This window comes from Bombus pascuorum, chromosome 1, assembly GCF_905332965.1.
Source record: "Bombus pascuorum chromosome 1, iyBomPasc1.1, whole genome shotgun sequence".
Taxonomy (NCBI): Eukaryota; Metazoa; Arthropoda; class Insecta; order Hymenoptera; family Apidae; genus Bombus; species Bombus pascuorum.
In genome coordinates, this window is record NC_083488.1 from 15,890,904 (window position 1) to 15,907,665 (window position 16,762).

The 16,762-nt window shown below is 38.2% G+C and overlaps 1 long non-coding RNA gene across 3 annotated transcripts in view; it reads left to right on the plus strand.

Annotated features, from left to right (window-relative positions):
• The window catches only part of LOC132906362 (uncharacterized), a 152,078-nt gene that overhangs the window by 98,668 nt on the left and 36,648 nt on the right, over positions 1-16,762 (plus strand). For 2 of the 3 annotated variants that reach the window (XR_009657968.1, XR_009657966.1), the window contains exon 3: positions 12,411-13,526. This is a non-coding gene — a long non-coding RNA (uncharacterized LOC132906362). Of the gene's footprint in view, positions 1-12,410; positions 13,527-16,762 lie in introns of those variants that run through there. The other variant, XR_009657967.1, reaches the window with a different exon arrangement.

Genomic DNA, 16,762 nt, shown 5'->3' on the forward strand with positions numbered 1-16,762 from the left:
GAGATACAAATGAACGTCTGGATAAATAATCCAAATTGTTGTCAAATGTTCATTTCATAATTCCTATTGGTATTGATCTAGTACTCCTATTATCATCATCTATTATTTTTATGGTCCCTATTAAGAACGAAAATTAAAAACTAGAGAAGATGATCGCTTACTATCTCTAACAATAGGTTATGGTTGGATGAATGACCTTGAGCAGCCAAACCTAGGGGCCTCCGCTTTAGCGCACGACGTTGAAGCTGATCGAACAACCTCATCCCAGTGGATGTCCCTCCCAGTATCTTGGTTTCGGATCGCGTCTTCATCGAAATGCGTTTAATCACGATACTGGCAGCCGACAATCGTGTCAGCAGCGGCCGGAACAACTTTGACAGGCTAAAAGTGGCTTAAAAGGCTTCGCCCAGTGACGGGATGGGGTGGAAAAGAGTCGCGCGTCCTATAATTAACCACTTGAATCTTCGAGAGCATTGTCATTAAGTTTTGGCGCAAACCGCAGCCATCAAACGAGTGTAATTAGTAAACCACGTAAATAAACGTAGGACACGTAGAAAAAATTAAAAAATCTTAAATTTAATTGTACAGTAACGTAGAATGTTAAATTCTCTGTAGTGCAAAATATATTTGTTCGTTTCTTTACTACATGAGACAAACCATCTAGTGTATATGAAAAGTAAAAAGTATAATAAGCATTATGATACAGAAATATAGGGAAACTATATACACAAAAATAGGAATATGATATAAATTGTTATAGATCTCCGTTTTATAGCAAGCTTTGTAAAATTTTACAGAATTTATAGACAAAGTGGTCATACAACAATAAATACAGAATGATCATCGAATAATATAATGTCTGAATTATACATTTGAAAATGGAATAACAAGAGCTTTAAATAACAACTCATATAAATTTAAATCTTTTATAAATCCTAAATCTGGAACGACACGATTTCTAGCAACACAAAACCAATTAACCCACGTCAGGGATTTGTACAGAACAAAATAAATAAATCAAGAATCCCACCATAATACAATAAATATCGCAATAGTTTTTATAAAATTTTCCACGAAATTCAATATTATGAAACCTGATATTTAATGGGTTAAAATAGAAGTCATCCGCTTAATTTGTATCTCATTCATTGTGATCGAAGGATGAATTTCGACGATGATATTACGCCACGGTTAGGATATACGCGGATATCGGATCCTGTAGCTATTTATACGAGCGATAAATCAATTTCGATTGGCTGATTCGACGAATTCGGATGCCGTGGGTAGGTCGATTTGCATTCGACCAATGCTGGACGCTAATCGATGCGCCTATGCAAATCGGGTGTTGACACTGCGAAGGTTTGTAGGCGTTTTTGTGAAATACGTGAAACTAGGGGACGAGGTGTTGCACAACGCGATCGTTACCAATGACGAATGGACCATATTTTCTGAACTACGTTTTACATTTAGGACGTATACGAGCACGACGATTTTAATTGGAATCTTATGAAATATTTCAATACCGAGCTTCCTGATTATGCCTGAAATAATAATTTGGGGAAGAAATATATACATATTTATGCAAATTATTTATTTATTTTAATATTAGCAGGATGAAACAAATCTCTGCTTCGTTCTTTTAGTATAAATTCCCAAACTATTAATCATATTCATTTAGTTTACAATCATAAAGTATTTTTAATCGTTTCTTTGTGTTTCTTTCGTTATTTAGTTTAAATTTTTAACTGTAAGTGTTGCAAGTAAATAGTAAGTATTGGAAAAAAGAAAAACACATATTACGAGGAAGGTTGACACATCGTTAAATTTCCGTAGAAAAAAAATCGATAAACGGAAATGTAGAAACTATTCAAGGCCTCAAATGTTTTTCTAGTTAATACTAACGCATATTTTTTAATAGAGGTAAGGAAACGTCGGTAAACCAACATGCAATTATAAATCGTTTGTAACTTTTCCGCATTCTAATTACATCTAATTAACGTGCCTTCCTATTCGAAGAAGCAAAAGTTTCTGCATTCCTTACAAGTTTCTACTCTTTGTATTCTCTCGAGAACTACCTAAGTAAATATACAAATTTGGCCAGATCCATTCAAATACTATTTAATCATTCCGTTTCTACGATGATTCTTTAGATTTATAAATTTATAATTTACGAAACAGGGGACAGAAAACGAAGTATTGTTATTAACAGAAATTTATGAGACGGCTATGTTAATCATGTTATGTAGAATCATAGGAAAGTTTTACTTTATTTCTAAAGAATTTTTACACGATTCTAAATGTCAAAATGTTCGCACGAATTGCCCACATTTGTTTCGATATAATAGGCAGAACAAGATTGTAGACACATGTTTATCGTCCTTAAATAATTTTAAGAACGAAAGGATCTAACCAAACCAAAATTTCCCCACATACAGCGATGAGAAAATAAAGTTTAAGATAGATACACTATAAATTTGATCAACTTTTGTATTAAAGATTATTCACCATATCGATAACAGTCATTTATTCTACGGTATATGTTACACTTGCTCATCGCTCTCATTAAATATAAATCCATTTTGTAAAGTGACGTTATCCTTTTATGAACTATCCTTTGTTCGCCACTGTATCTACTCACAGCCGTTGTCAAATATAATTTTGTAAGATTATGGCATACTTTCGTACCATATACCTCGCCAACTTTCTTCTTACCACTATATAGCACTATTTAAAGCAATGGTACTATTTATACAAATAGCACCATTTCAGCCGAAACAGACGAGGACGCAGTCGCATAAAGAAGACCACGAACGAGCGTCCGTCACGAACGTCAAAAATTCATTGTACGACACTTTATCGGTCTAACGGGTCAGCAGTCGTTTCGCTCCCGACTATTCGCGGTAAATATGAATAAAATTTTCCCTCGGCAATAAACGTCTTAATGGCCAGCCGCTTGTGGTCCCAGCCATGATAGTCCATACTACACGCAGAATTATTCTCGGCCAGTACAGCGAGACTCCGAGCATTATCAAGCATCCTGGTGGACAGCTGTGACCGCGACCGGTCGAAGTGGCCGCCGCGTGTTCTCGACGCGAGCAGCACGCGAAATAAGAAACGCGCCGCGGTATTATTTGCGAGCAAAGCAAGTACAGGGTCCAGAGTCCAGGTGAAACAAGCGTCTCAGCTCGTCTCTCGCGTCGCAAGAAAAGAACCGCGCTGGAAATTATGCAGCAGACTACGTCGTGAGCTCGTCTTCGTGTGTTTTATCGCCTACTAGTAATCACTATACTAGGATATCTGCGGTGTACGGTAACGAGAGTTCAAGGGTTTTGGTGGTATAGCGGATCCTTGTTGTTCCTTTTTATTTATTTACTTATTTATTGTCCCTTCAGCTTAAGGCCAAGATCCTTTAGGTGTTCTTAGCATTATAGCACAATTGGAGGCTTGTAATAGTTGTTGTACAGTATAGTATGTTGTGGCACATGAACGCGATTAGTGAGGTTGGAAAATCAATGATTAGTTTAAGACTTTTGACGATTGCAATAATTAATAACCACCTAGAGTATCGTGTAGAGTTGTACGATGTTAATTTAGGATCAGTTGCTTCTTTGTAGCATATCTAACAAAAATCGTCTTCTTGCAAAGGAAGATAATTAGTAACTCGTTGAAGTACCGCAAGGTGTTTTCAAGAGCACTAATAATGATTTAATTATCTTGTCCAATTAAATAGTTCCGTCAGGTTAATCCTTTAATATGCAACAATTTTTTTCTAAAACAAAAATTGCGCCGTTACAATTATCTAAGTAATACCGCTGACGTACCTGTTGCGTGAACACGCAATATAAAAATTAAAAAAAATACCAATGGAAATGAAAGAAGGGAAAAAGAATATGCGAGAACGCATGTTTCTACATACTCCGATAAAAAACACAAGATATAATGTACAACGTGTTGGACCAAACATTTCAATAAACTTCTACAGTTCTGATGAAAAAAGCTATTTAATTTCAGAGGTAGAACAGTCGTATTTTTTCACTACGAGGTGTTACATAAATTTTATTTGCGTTAGTCATCTATGCAGTTTAGTATCATAACCCGTGTCTACCTTAAAATTGTTCAGAGAGACACGTTGGTCGAAGAAGGGGGGGTCTTAGCCAGCGGCGAAAGAAGGAAGCACCCATCGGTGAGAGAGCAAATTATCCGTTGAATTTCCATTAATAATGCGTATTTCAGGATAATGTTCAACAGCCCTGATCCTCGGTGGAGGATCGTTAAATCGCGAGCGAGCCTAGGAGAGCGGCATACCGAACCGGTGAACCGGTAGCCCGGTATCGGTTCGCTTTCTACCGAGAATTTAATAACGGTCAACCGGACCCCGTGGAGCAGAACGCGCTCATTATGCGCCACGAAATTGTTCCCATGAAAATTAAACGGAGCCGGTTACCGACGATAGGTGACGTTAGTCGACGCTTAAATAAGACCAATGCCCCGAGACCAAAGATGCGTCACGGACTTTTTGACGGACTCGAGACTCGCCACTTTACGATCGTCTCGCGGCTCTTGCTGGCAAAAATCCGACCTTTCGTCTTCGACGCGAACTACGAGATACGTTTGCCGAGGGAATAACGCGGATAGTAGGAAACGATCCGCCTTCTTTACGGGATTCGAGGAATTTATGGTGGAATTCTTATTATTAGAGTTAAGCGAAGTACTTTAAAAAGTTGGAGAGATGACGAGTGGAATGGAACAAGGGGCAAGAGAATTACTGTGCTTGATCCTGTTTTCACGTGCAGATGTACACATGTACACACTGCAGTTTATAAGCAGAACTTTACACGAGTTACGAGCTATTAGTAGACTGCATATGTTCATATGTAAATTTTTATTTTCGATGCAATTAAAATGCATTTAAAATGCAATTTAACAAGATAAAATTCACGCAGAAATTTGTGTCATTAGATATCGCAACAAGCAAATACACTATTTTATATATTTTTACATAGTGTGCCTGTACATTTTTGCAACTTTTCAATCAGTTTTCTTCGGTACGTAGGTCAGAGTGGTCCCTTATGTATTCACATTAAAAAAAAGAATCTTTAATTAAGAAAGAGAGGAAAGAATATTGAAAAAAAAGGAGAAAGTATATATGCTAATATTCGTTCGTTAGTCATCCTTCACACCCAAAAACAGCAATACTCGCACTCGTGTGTGTTCTTTGGGATTGTTGGTCCGCCTTTAATTATCGGCTGCTTCATTCGGTAATAAAAAAGGTAGGATACTTGAAAGCTGGCGCGTACAGCGACGTAATAACGAGCAACGAAAGGGGCTACCGGCTCGTCGTCGGCTTCGCCTTGAAGAAGATTCCACCAGCGGTGGCTTCGATCTAGCCTACCCACGCAAAAATAAAAAGGGAAAGCTTCCCCTACCCTGGCCGTACAAATGGCGTCCAGGTGTGTAACTACGGTAACGGCACGCCGGCCAGTAGGAGAATACGGAATGCGTACGGGGGCCGTGTGGTACGCACGCAGGGGGTTAAAGTCGAACGAGCTAGGTATGCGGACTGCTACAGACATGTAACTGCCGTGGGGGCTTGGTTTTTGCGCCGCCACGGAGTTACTGCTACAAGAAAATAACATCATTACACCCATAAGGCCGGTGCACCGGCCGTACGATCCGCTCCGGCATTCACCGATACGCTTAGAGACACGCGCTCGACGTTTTCACGGAAGTACACACGCGACGGATTTGTGTGTAACAAGGGCGAGTACGCCGAGGAAGGACACGATGATAAGATGTTGAACAGCTTTTAAGATTACGGTGGTTTTTGTGCTGCACGATGGGGGAGGGTAGTTTTTAGAATTCTCCTTTTGTGTAACGAGGAAGGAAGTAAAGCACATTTACATGTAATAGACAGGTTTTTCGTTAATAATTTTGCTGATCAGTATTGTGTGTCTTATTGTAAAAAGCAGAGACCCGAAATAACATTTATTTGGAACATTTTTGGGGGGAAAGTCTGTGAGTAAAATATAAAAGAAATTTCTCGAAAGATGAAATGATTAAAGAATATTAATACGAATAACCATTGTGAATGACGAACATTTTTCTTGGTTATCAGTAATCATTATTGGTAACAGAAATTCAACTTTGCTTATCAGTAGTCAATATATACAGCCGGAATTGTTTTCAGTTATCAATAACCATTATCAATGGACCGAATTTTATTTCGCTTACCGATACCGATGGCGAAAAATTTTCTTGGTTACTGCTAATGAAATATTAATACAAGTATTAGTAAAAATCTATTATTACGATTTCTTATATCTTATCGCTGTTTCATATATTTCGTACCGTTTTCTTTTTGCTTAATAAAATATGTACGTATTATGATCATTGTTTTTTACGTTGTCAATGAATATGTGCTAATTATTAGCAATGTTAGTAATAATCGAATGTAATCGGAAAAGTTTTTGCTATCGATAATGGTTACTGATACGAAAAAAATTCCGATCATTTACATTAGTTACTGGTAATCAACATTAAATTCTCGTAATCGATAATGATTATCCGTAATTTAAAAAACTAGAATCATTTATAGTAGTTACTCGCAACCAACATTTTTTATGAAACATATCAATTTTTATACCATAACTTTAAAAATTTGTGACAAGGATTCTGATGTCACTGTGTTTACAGGCAATCTGTTTTCTTTCGTATGTGATCCAAGGGTAGCTTTTTACGTGATTATAATAAAATATAAATTGAAAAATAAGGAGAAAGATACTCAAGTCATACTTTAGTCATTCTACGAAAAAAATAATACTTGGTTGATATTACGTAATTGCAAGATGCAAATGAGATGAGTGATTTAATGTACATGACATCATCAAGATGTCTGATCATTAATGCAGATGATAATAAAATGAGGAAATAAAAAGATTTACAGATTAAATTTTTATACACGTTGATAATTTGCGTACACTTTTATTAATTAATATTCATAGTTGTATTAATATCTCTTTGATACTCGAGTTCCAACATGCGCATTATTGTATCGATACGAAATAGAATTGCATAAAGTTTGAAAAGAAAGCAGTAAGCTCGTTGTATATTATTAGAAAACTATTTTTAATCTGAACATTCGGTAATACTTAACGCGCTAATATACAACGAATGGTAATATAAGAAATGTCATCTATAATTTATTAAATTCCTTCGTAGAATTTTTTATAGGAAATTAATACATTTCTCTTACATCTTGATTTTCACATTTCACCATATATTTTCTTTCCTACATCGTCGTTAATTTATTTTAAAAGAACTTCATACATTTCAGGCAGAGTTAATTAGAATTCCCTAATATATCATGAAAGAAACACTTTCTTTGTCAAACTATTTTCAGAGCCGTATACGACGACGAAATTTGCATATCTTCAGGGTATTGGCGGCGATAACGGAGCTGAATCAAAATACGCGCAACAAAACGGCCAATATCACGCGAAGCGGCTGTGATAATGCATAATGCTTCGCGTATTTATACGTAGCCATCATGCTTTAAACGCTGATGATATCTCGGAATATCAATTTCATCGGAATAACGCCGACAGTCTGGCAAAGCAACAAAGTAACCACCCTCGGGCATCTCTTCGTAAAACAGAGGTATTAAGACGGAAAAGAAGAAAAAAGAACGCTACTTCTGCTTCATCTGATCATTAGACAGACATGTGTATAATGTAGAGAAGATTACAGATCAGGAGTTATTTGAAAAATTGAAATTTAACTTCGATTTCTAGATTTTTTATTTCGAAGCCTTCAAACTTCAACAGACATTTTCTCATCGTACAATGAGAATTAATTCACACACACATGTATGTACATATACGTACCCTCATATTGCAAGTGTTTAGGAACGATAAAATACATGTGCGCGCCGCTACATTGGATTCAAGCAGAACGACCATACGATCTTTGATGTACGGTTGAAACCCACTGATTTATTTGATCATTTGCTTGGTCATTTATTAGAAATTTCAATTGAATTCAATTTTATAAAAACAAATTGAATGTTACAAGCGAGTAGAATAGAGAGAAACGTTTCGGCCATATTGCTATGAGGTGTATATTAAACATGTTGGTTTATTAAAGAAACGAGTGATAAAATTGTAATAGTCAGTGTATATTAAAATCACTTTAAATACAGGTACAGAAATAGTGTATGCTTCGCTCGATGTTACTGTTCAACTCTACGCTCGCTATTCCACTATATGACTCGCTATAATGATCGTTCTAGAGAGCGTATTTGTTTATTTTTATGGACCGGTGGTACCACAAAAAGTTCAAATGTAACTCCGGTTGACAATTACAAATAACGGCGATAATGTTTTGTCCGGTGTTTGTTTACCTTTAAACGTAGCAAACCAAAACAACGTTGGCACTCCAAGGCACAACAATATGAGTCTCTCCCGATTCCAGTCTTCCATTGACTCATGTGCCGCTACAGCTAAATGCGTAACATTATGATTTAGCACTAAGGAGGATATGAGCCATAGTGTTTCGTTCTACTTCACGTGTTCGATAGATAAGCTCAAGAAATAATTTCCCTATAATACATCGATATTGTAAGATTTTTATGTTATTACGAAACGTTATTCTTCTTACAAAATTTATCGCTATTCCGGCCATAACTCATAGATAACAAAATCACGTGTTGCCGAAGGAACGAGCCGGAAGGGAGCATCAAGCAACGACACGCTGCGCTGTAGGGGGAAGATATAAGAGGATCCGGTCGGTGGAGCTGATTAATCGTAATTCTAATTCCCCTTAAAGAGCATCGCGAAACGCGCGAACGAATTTGCTGTTCTTGCTATCCGACGCATCTTCCCCTTGAGGGAGCAACAAAACCTCGCGGAAATGAACGTCCCGGAGTATCAGTTTCACGGTGCGAGCATGGCAAATGACGTAAAATGGATAAACGCCTCGTGACGTTGCAAGATGCGCCGCACGGTCCAGCGAAAGAAGAAGCAACGAGTTTGCCCGTCCCGAGAAAAGATGAAAATAAAAGAAAGGTAATACGAGAAACGCAGACACAGAGAAAATGTTGCACAGGCCTCCGACAACGTATCCTGGTATTCTATCAACCTCGGGCAGGATGTGCACCTGTATTACTAACGGATTGTAAAATCACGCAATACGAGCAGCTCGTAACAACACATAGATCAAAAGCTAATTAAAGTCCAGCGTGATTAGCTAGGAACTAACCGCTTCTAAAACAATTCCATCACCTTTGCACCGATCTACTTTAGTTTCTGTCAGACACTTTCGTTTAGTTGGGATTCAATTATTGGTGTGTTCCTTCTTCTCTCTATTTTTTCATCGTTTATTAGTTAAAGTGACTGATCATTATTAGATCATTTACCAGATACGTGATGGTATCTGTAAGTGAATCGTATGAGAAGATATCACCTGTCATATGACGATCTTCGAGGGATAAATTATTGTTACGGTGATTGTGTGTTTATTCTCATTTTCTCTTTTTGATAAATAATTAGTTAGATTTTCGACTAATCATAATTACGTCATTCATACAATCGAATACATATCGATGTACGTATTAAACTTATTAATAATCCTTCAAGGGTATACGATGGTTGTGTTGCTCCAAGTCTGAGAAAGATATAGCTATTATGTACATTGCTCGTAACTATTAAGGGAAATTGTAAAAATTATGAAGACATTTTCATTCGTGTAAAGCTTCAGGCTTCCCCAGTGCAATTAAACGTAATTTTACTAATTTTACTAAACTTTTCTTTCTACATAATAACCTCGAATTTTGGATTCCAAGTAAAATTGTCACCCTATCCAAAGTATAAACAACTGAACAAAATCCTTCGTTTGCTCCCAACATCCAACGTGGCATTTACAGAACCTGTGTTTCCAAAAGTAGCTCCCGCGCTACACGATGTCATCTTTTTCAAGCTACAATTAAATCTCACCGAATTCCCACAGTTCCGGCGGCGAGTTAGCAGACCACCCTGGACACCTTCGGATCAAAATCACCCGAAAGGTTTCTTCCTTTCCAAGAAAGACTCGCCGTGTTCCGCCACAGTGACTGCAACATGCGTGACGTCCATTTACAGAATTTCTTTAGTTTCGACCAAAGTGGAACGACCAAGCTTCTTCGCACGATTCCATGCTTCGTATGTATGTATATACGCAAACTCGAGGCCGGTGCTCCACGTGTGCCACGCTCTTTTTCCCATAGCTGATCGTCCTCGCGTAGTGGCTTTCGATAGTGGCGAATACTCACACCGGCATGTAATGGTACCATCTGAAAGTACAGGTCTCAGCGCTAAGCCTTACCTACATTACGTATGAGACAAGAGGAGCCTACCACCGCGATACAATGAGGCACTGGGAGGCGTTATAAAGGGCTCTGTGTAGTTATTAGAGGTTATGACGGCGGTAATATCTCACTCAGCAGGCTCCTCTGTAATGTTATGGCCAGGCCCTCTTTCACGTTTCCCCTTTGCTAAACCCCTTATACCCCTTCGCCTACCGTCGATCTCCTTTTCTACTTCTCCTCCCTTTTCTTTCCTCTCTTCCTGCCTCCGCTTCTTTCCTCCTTTTCGCGTTTTCTGCTTTTTATTTCTCTCTTCTTTCTTTTCTCCTTCCTCCATTTTTTTTTTTTGCCCGTTTGACCGACTAACTCTTGAAGTCTTTATACCCTGAGAACTTGAAAGGGCTATGGCATACTTTGATTTTATTTACTCGACAAGCCGACTACCGTGCAGATCGTGGTTTATTTGGAAATTTGAGGGTGTCTTATCTGTTTCAATTCGTTGTTTTATTACCAGAGCAAAATATTATTTTTGTAATTTTTAAATAAGAACCAATGTAAATAGTTCCTTTGTGTTTAACGACAGGAGAAACGTTTAACGTACAAGTTAAATCATTTTGAAGCAGAAGTAACGTGGCGGAAAAGTCAGAACCATGATCTTTGAACAGCGAACATCGAAGACGGTATTAATTTTATTCAAAAGAACATTATTATTTTTAAATATAGATAGCTTTTTTTAAAACTTTTATTTAAAAAATGGGTTAATCTTTTATTATCGAAGTTTAACTTTATATAGATGCCACTGCAAAATTCTGTCTTTCCCTTATTCCATTTTTTTAAACACATTAACTTTCGAATTTTTCATTTTGCAAGAGCATAGAGGGGCAATGTGTAAACCTGCATAGTTCCAGTGAGCTGGAAGAAATCCTATAATCGGGCAATACTACTACCAGTCCGAGCGTCAGTAGTATCAGAAAATTTTGATCAGGCGTAAGGTTATCGCGGCGTAAGGTCGATTACCACGAAAATGAGCAAATAATTTTGCGTGATATAAAACAACGCCACGGTACACCATCAAATGTTATTCACAAAACTCTAACAAGCGTAATAATTTTCTCGATTCTTTCGCATACCGCGAGGGCAAAAACTTTCACTCGTGTAATACCAGCGAACCGTCATCAGTCCTTTCCATCTCATTACCCCTATTCCTGTCGATAAGAAACGCCCGGTAAAAAACTATATCATATCGGTAATGCCAGCTGCTTTATTACGAACGTTTCATTTCCATGGGAACAATCATTCGCCAAACACACTCAACGACGACCGCTTACCGACGCTGTCTTTGGCGGAGTATTTTTTTGCACGCCACCTCGGCCTGGTAATAACGCGTCCTCGAAATGGAACGAAAAATTTCGCTCGGCGAAACCCCGCCCTCTTCGGCCACAAAAACGTTCGACGAAAACGTAGCAACACGCCACGGAAGCGCATTAAACCGAGGGCAATAATAAAGATATGACAAACACAGCGGATACGAGAGGAAGAGAGAAAGAGAGAGAGAAAGAGGCCAAGTGTGGCTGCGTGATGTACCGTCTTAAATCCGTGAAGGTTAGCCAGGGACTAACGATGCCCGGAGACGGCAATGAACTGTACAAAACTCACTGTGTGCGTTTCCTGTACGGCGTAGGTTCATTAGCGAGAAGCATTCGAAACTCGTTCTGATTCCCTTTCGTGGTGCTCCATCGGTGATTCGTAATCCCCTATCTAATCGCGTATCTCTGCACGGCTTTGAATTATTTCGAAGTCATAGAGATACGGAAGCGCGACGTACGGTACAAAACGACCGAAATCAAATGCTTGCCCGCTAAAAGCATCGTGTAGGTACCAACCTGTACACACATACACGTTTTCTTTCTTTCGCAGCGAATATCACACTCTGATCGAACGTTAGCGTAGCATTCTGTTAGCCATTCGAATGGACTGGTTATTCCGCTGTGCGGAAGAAACTCACGGTGCATTATTCAAATCCGATGTAGATCGGTATCGGTGGATGTAATTCTAGTGTGGACGCGTGTTTCAGGCCCGTTGTCGGAGCAACACTTAATTTGTCCGTCCACTTGTGCCCTCGCCGCGGGACGTTCATTGGCCGCCGTGTAGCCAAGGATGAAGATTCGAGGGAGAACCGTGAGAGGCCGCGAAGGACGCCAGTGAAAGTGCTCCATGGATCTATTTACTCAACGGGAAATAAGCCTTTGTGTGCAGATTTCTATGCCGATCATCTACTATGCAATATTGCCGATATCGTACAACGCTCGAATAGATGAATAAGTGGTATCGCGCACATCAGACGTTTAATTTTAATCGATGCCGAGATTTATGGTAAGTATACATGTGGATATTGTTTGGTACTTGAATGGTATGTTTTGGTATTCGATCATGAGAAACAGATAAGGTGAAGGTATTACCGAGCGTTTATCGTATATACAGCTATTTATCACCCGATGAAATTCTACTAGCCTGTGACAATTTTCTAATCGTCGATTTATGTTTTCCAGTGTCAAAGGTTAATTTTATGTAAAATGTATTTCGTGTGAAAATTATAGCGCCACGTGCCACTTAATCCTAATCGGATATTGTTTGTTATTCGATCGATCATTCGCATTAGATAAACTGCAAGTAATAGTACGTGTTTATTGCACGCATGTTTATTTATCACCTGGTGAAATTCTACTGACCTGTGACAGATTTTCTAATTGAAATTTCATGTTTTCATGTCTATTTTGACGTAATGGAAGATTTATGTATTCATGCAGGGATTATAACGTATACGGTTTCTGATAATAGAAGGTCGGGATGGAAGAAGAAATAATAATGAAAAGGAAATTGATGAAATCCTCTATATTTCTCTTCGTGAAATGTTGTATTAGCACAGCATCGATTCTCAATAGGTCATGTGAATTTTTCAAAAATATTTCAGCCACGTCAATTAAAATAATTTCTTGCTACGTTACGTTTTGAATGACAATGTTTATTTTCGATGAGCACGAAAGGTACTTGTACATTATATTGTAGCATTTACGTACCTACATCAACCAGGTCCGAGTACCTACATTAAATTTCGCACTATTTTAATGGTATTTTCATGTAATTATAAAAATTTGGTACTTGATAAAAAGTCGTTTCATTGGAAAATAAATATATTTTCAAATCCTTTTGGTAGCCACTAAATACGTCCAATAGACTTCTTTGATCGTTCGTGGTTTCCTCGCTGATACTCGTCCGTGTTCTTCTCACCCAAACACGCCAGTTTAATCGTAATCGTCGATCGTGCCTTGGCGCCATTACCATTGCGATACAGAGGGCGACCACGAGCGTTTCGTGGTCGATTTGCGACACGAAATTTCAGAGTTCTCTTCTGCGGAATATCACTCCGGTCCCCGGACGTGTGTATCACAGAACTACATCGTGTCGAATCCCGGTTTCGTGCGTGGAGCCACTTCGTCCAAATTACAGGGGATCTCGAAGCGAGCAAATAATCACCGAGTTAGCGTAGCTCGCCAACGTGAATTAGAAAGGTGGATGGAGGTGGATGGAGAAGATCAAAAAGAGACGTGGTGGGGACCAGCGAGACACGGGTCTAATTATTATAAATTAGCGGAGAACACCGCGTGCCTGGACGTTCCGCGATTAGGTCGAGACGCAGACATTAAAGCGTGTATTAAAATGAGCGGACGAAAAAATGTCTACTCGATCTTAATTTATCCTCTTTATTTCACGTCTTATTATCAAATACGCATCGGAGGGTAGGTTTCATATATCACCCGTCGTGGTTCCTACGAAATCTCGAAATGAGAGGCCACTTCCAGCGATACGAACGATGGCGAAAAAACGTTATGCCCTTAATGGTTACAGATTGCCTGTGAAATTCGACCAACGACGCCTCGATTTACCATTCCGCGTCAATTACTGACTAAAAGTTTCGTAGTCTACCGACTGGACTTCTGCTCTTTTCATTTTCACTTAAAATATCGTATCTAGTATTTTTGCATTTTTCCAGACACATATATTGAAATATTTGGAATTCCTTGTGTTTTTTACTTTTTTTAAAGTGAAAATTAGGTACTGTACAGGGTGCTACGAAATAACGATTAAAGATTTTATAGATGACGCAAAGAAAAATAGCGAAACGTGTTATCGAATGTTTCAAAATACTGGATGGGACACGTTAACTAATTGCTGAAAAAAATGAAGAGCTCTTGACAAAAGAGTTTACGAAGCTACTCGATGAATAACAAAAAGTCAACGTTACACAAGGGTTGCACAGATTAAATACGTTATACTATAAAAATACATTATCTTTAAATTTTTTAAAATTTTACTACGTAGGCTGTGCTTTCGAATTCTATGGATACGTAATGACAAACCTTTACGTCCTTCTTCTAAATACTTCCCATATTTTATTTTTATGCAAATTCGAATGGCATGCCGTGGCTATCATAAAAAGTAGTCGTGATACGAGAAAGAGTTGGGATACACTGTTCTACGATTTGTAAAGACTCTAAGCGAATCTTGAAGCTGGCCACGATGATGGAATGGGTCGATTCGAGTCTATATATCCCGACAAGCTCTGTTCTTTCGAGGTTTAGCTATCAGAAATCTGGATTCTCTCCCCTTTCCCCCCTTCCATCCTTCTTTCTCACACTAGTTTCCTCTATCTTTGGTTTGGCGAGGTTCTAATGGTGGCAGAGGATCGTCAATGACGTAGCAGCCGGCGGCACCACTATTGATCTAACTATTCCTCGCAGTGGGCGCTTTTTTTCCCTAGTGGATCTGCCGGCACACCATGGAGAATCGTGAATTACCTTGGGTGGTAAGATTCGTCCCGCGAAGCCGAAGGATCTTCGTTCGTTCGTTCCATCGCAACTCGGCGCTTGCCTTCAGAATTCCAACTCTCGACCAACGAGATTTCTGCCGTCAATCAAATTGACCCAGTTCGTGCAAGCACGCCGCCTATAACGTGCATATCGGTCGGCTATACGGTGTCGGGGAAACTGCTCGAATACGCGCCTCTTCTTTTAAAGGAAGCACGATGGAACGTACATACATCTTGATATAAAAATTTAACCTTCTTCCTGTATGTTTTCTTTTTTCGTCTTTGGTTAAATGGAAAGAAATTAACTTATCGTCGAACGTGGCAATTTATGTTTTCACGTAAAACTTCTCTTAACAAAATATACTCTTCTTCTAAAAAAAATAATTCACGCATTCAGGCAACTCTTTATTTGGAAATAAATAATAATGTACTATAAGAAAAGAAAGGGTAAAGAATCAAAATTCTCCCGATAGAATACACATTTCCCTTCTACAAATACGAGGGTCGTCCAGAAAGTGCTACATGTTTACATATAGAAGTCATATAAAACGATGGAATGTAGTTATAGAAGGTCACCTAGTTCCATTCATGTATTGACCAAAGTCATGAAAAATGTTTTGTTCAAATATCTAATATTGTCGTTGTACCACACGTTTAAAACGACGATGCGAATTGAAAATCCCACGGATCGCTCTTTTATGCTTTTCGAAGGCTGCAAAAATTCTTTCAATAGGAATTCATCAATGAATTATAGCAGTTAACGATAAAAGAGTTACGAATGAATTATTGGTAAGATCGTGGGTGCGTGAATTCGATAAGGACAGAGAAACTATGCATAATCGTAAGCAACCAGGTCGCCCGCTGCTCATCACAGAGGAGCTCAAGAACGTGTCTGCTATTTCATCGCAAATGACATTCGTTGCAGTTTTTTTACAAAACTTGAAGGGTTGTGTGGTCGATAATGCTTCGCAAGAAACGATGATTTAAAAGATTGCGTAAGGGATAGTTGTATAAATTTGCGACGGAAGCGTATGACGAAGATATACAAAAACTCGTATAACGTTATGATAAGTGTTCAAATAGGACTGGTGATTGTATTGAAAACTGACTTAGTATTAGGTCGCCCGAAAATTTTCTTTCGTTTTATAAGGAAATAATGGATGCACAACATTTTCCGTTTTATATTATTTTATCGAATTACGTATGACCCATTTTGTTCTATCAAAATAAAGATCACAACGTTCGACAGATTAGGTTTCATGTTTGTATAAAGATGCATCGTTGTAAAAGACGTATCTGTAAAAGAAAGACATTTTTCGGACAATCTAATATATATATTAGTGTAGTATCGTAAACTATTACAATTAGTTTATTAATAATAAATGGTTTAAACAGATGTTAATTAAACATAAAACAATGGATATTTAACATGAACTAATCGTAACAACGTATTATAATTAAGATAACTAGATAATTAATTAACAAATCTCGTCAACGCAAATTCAATTCTCTCTTAACAACGCTAACAACACTATCTCGACAACGCAATCCGCACTCTC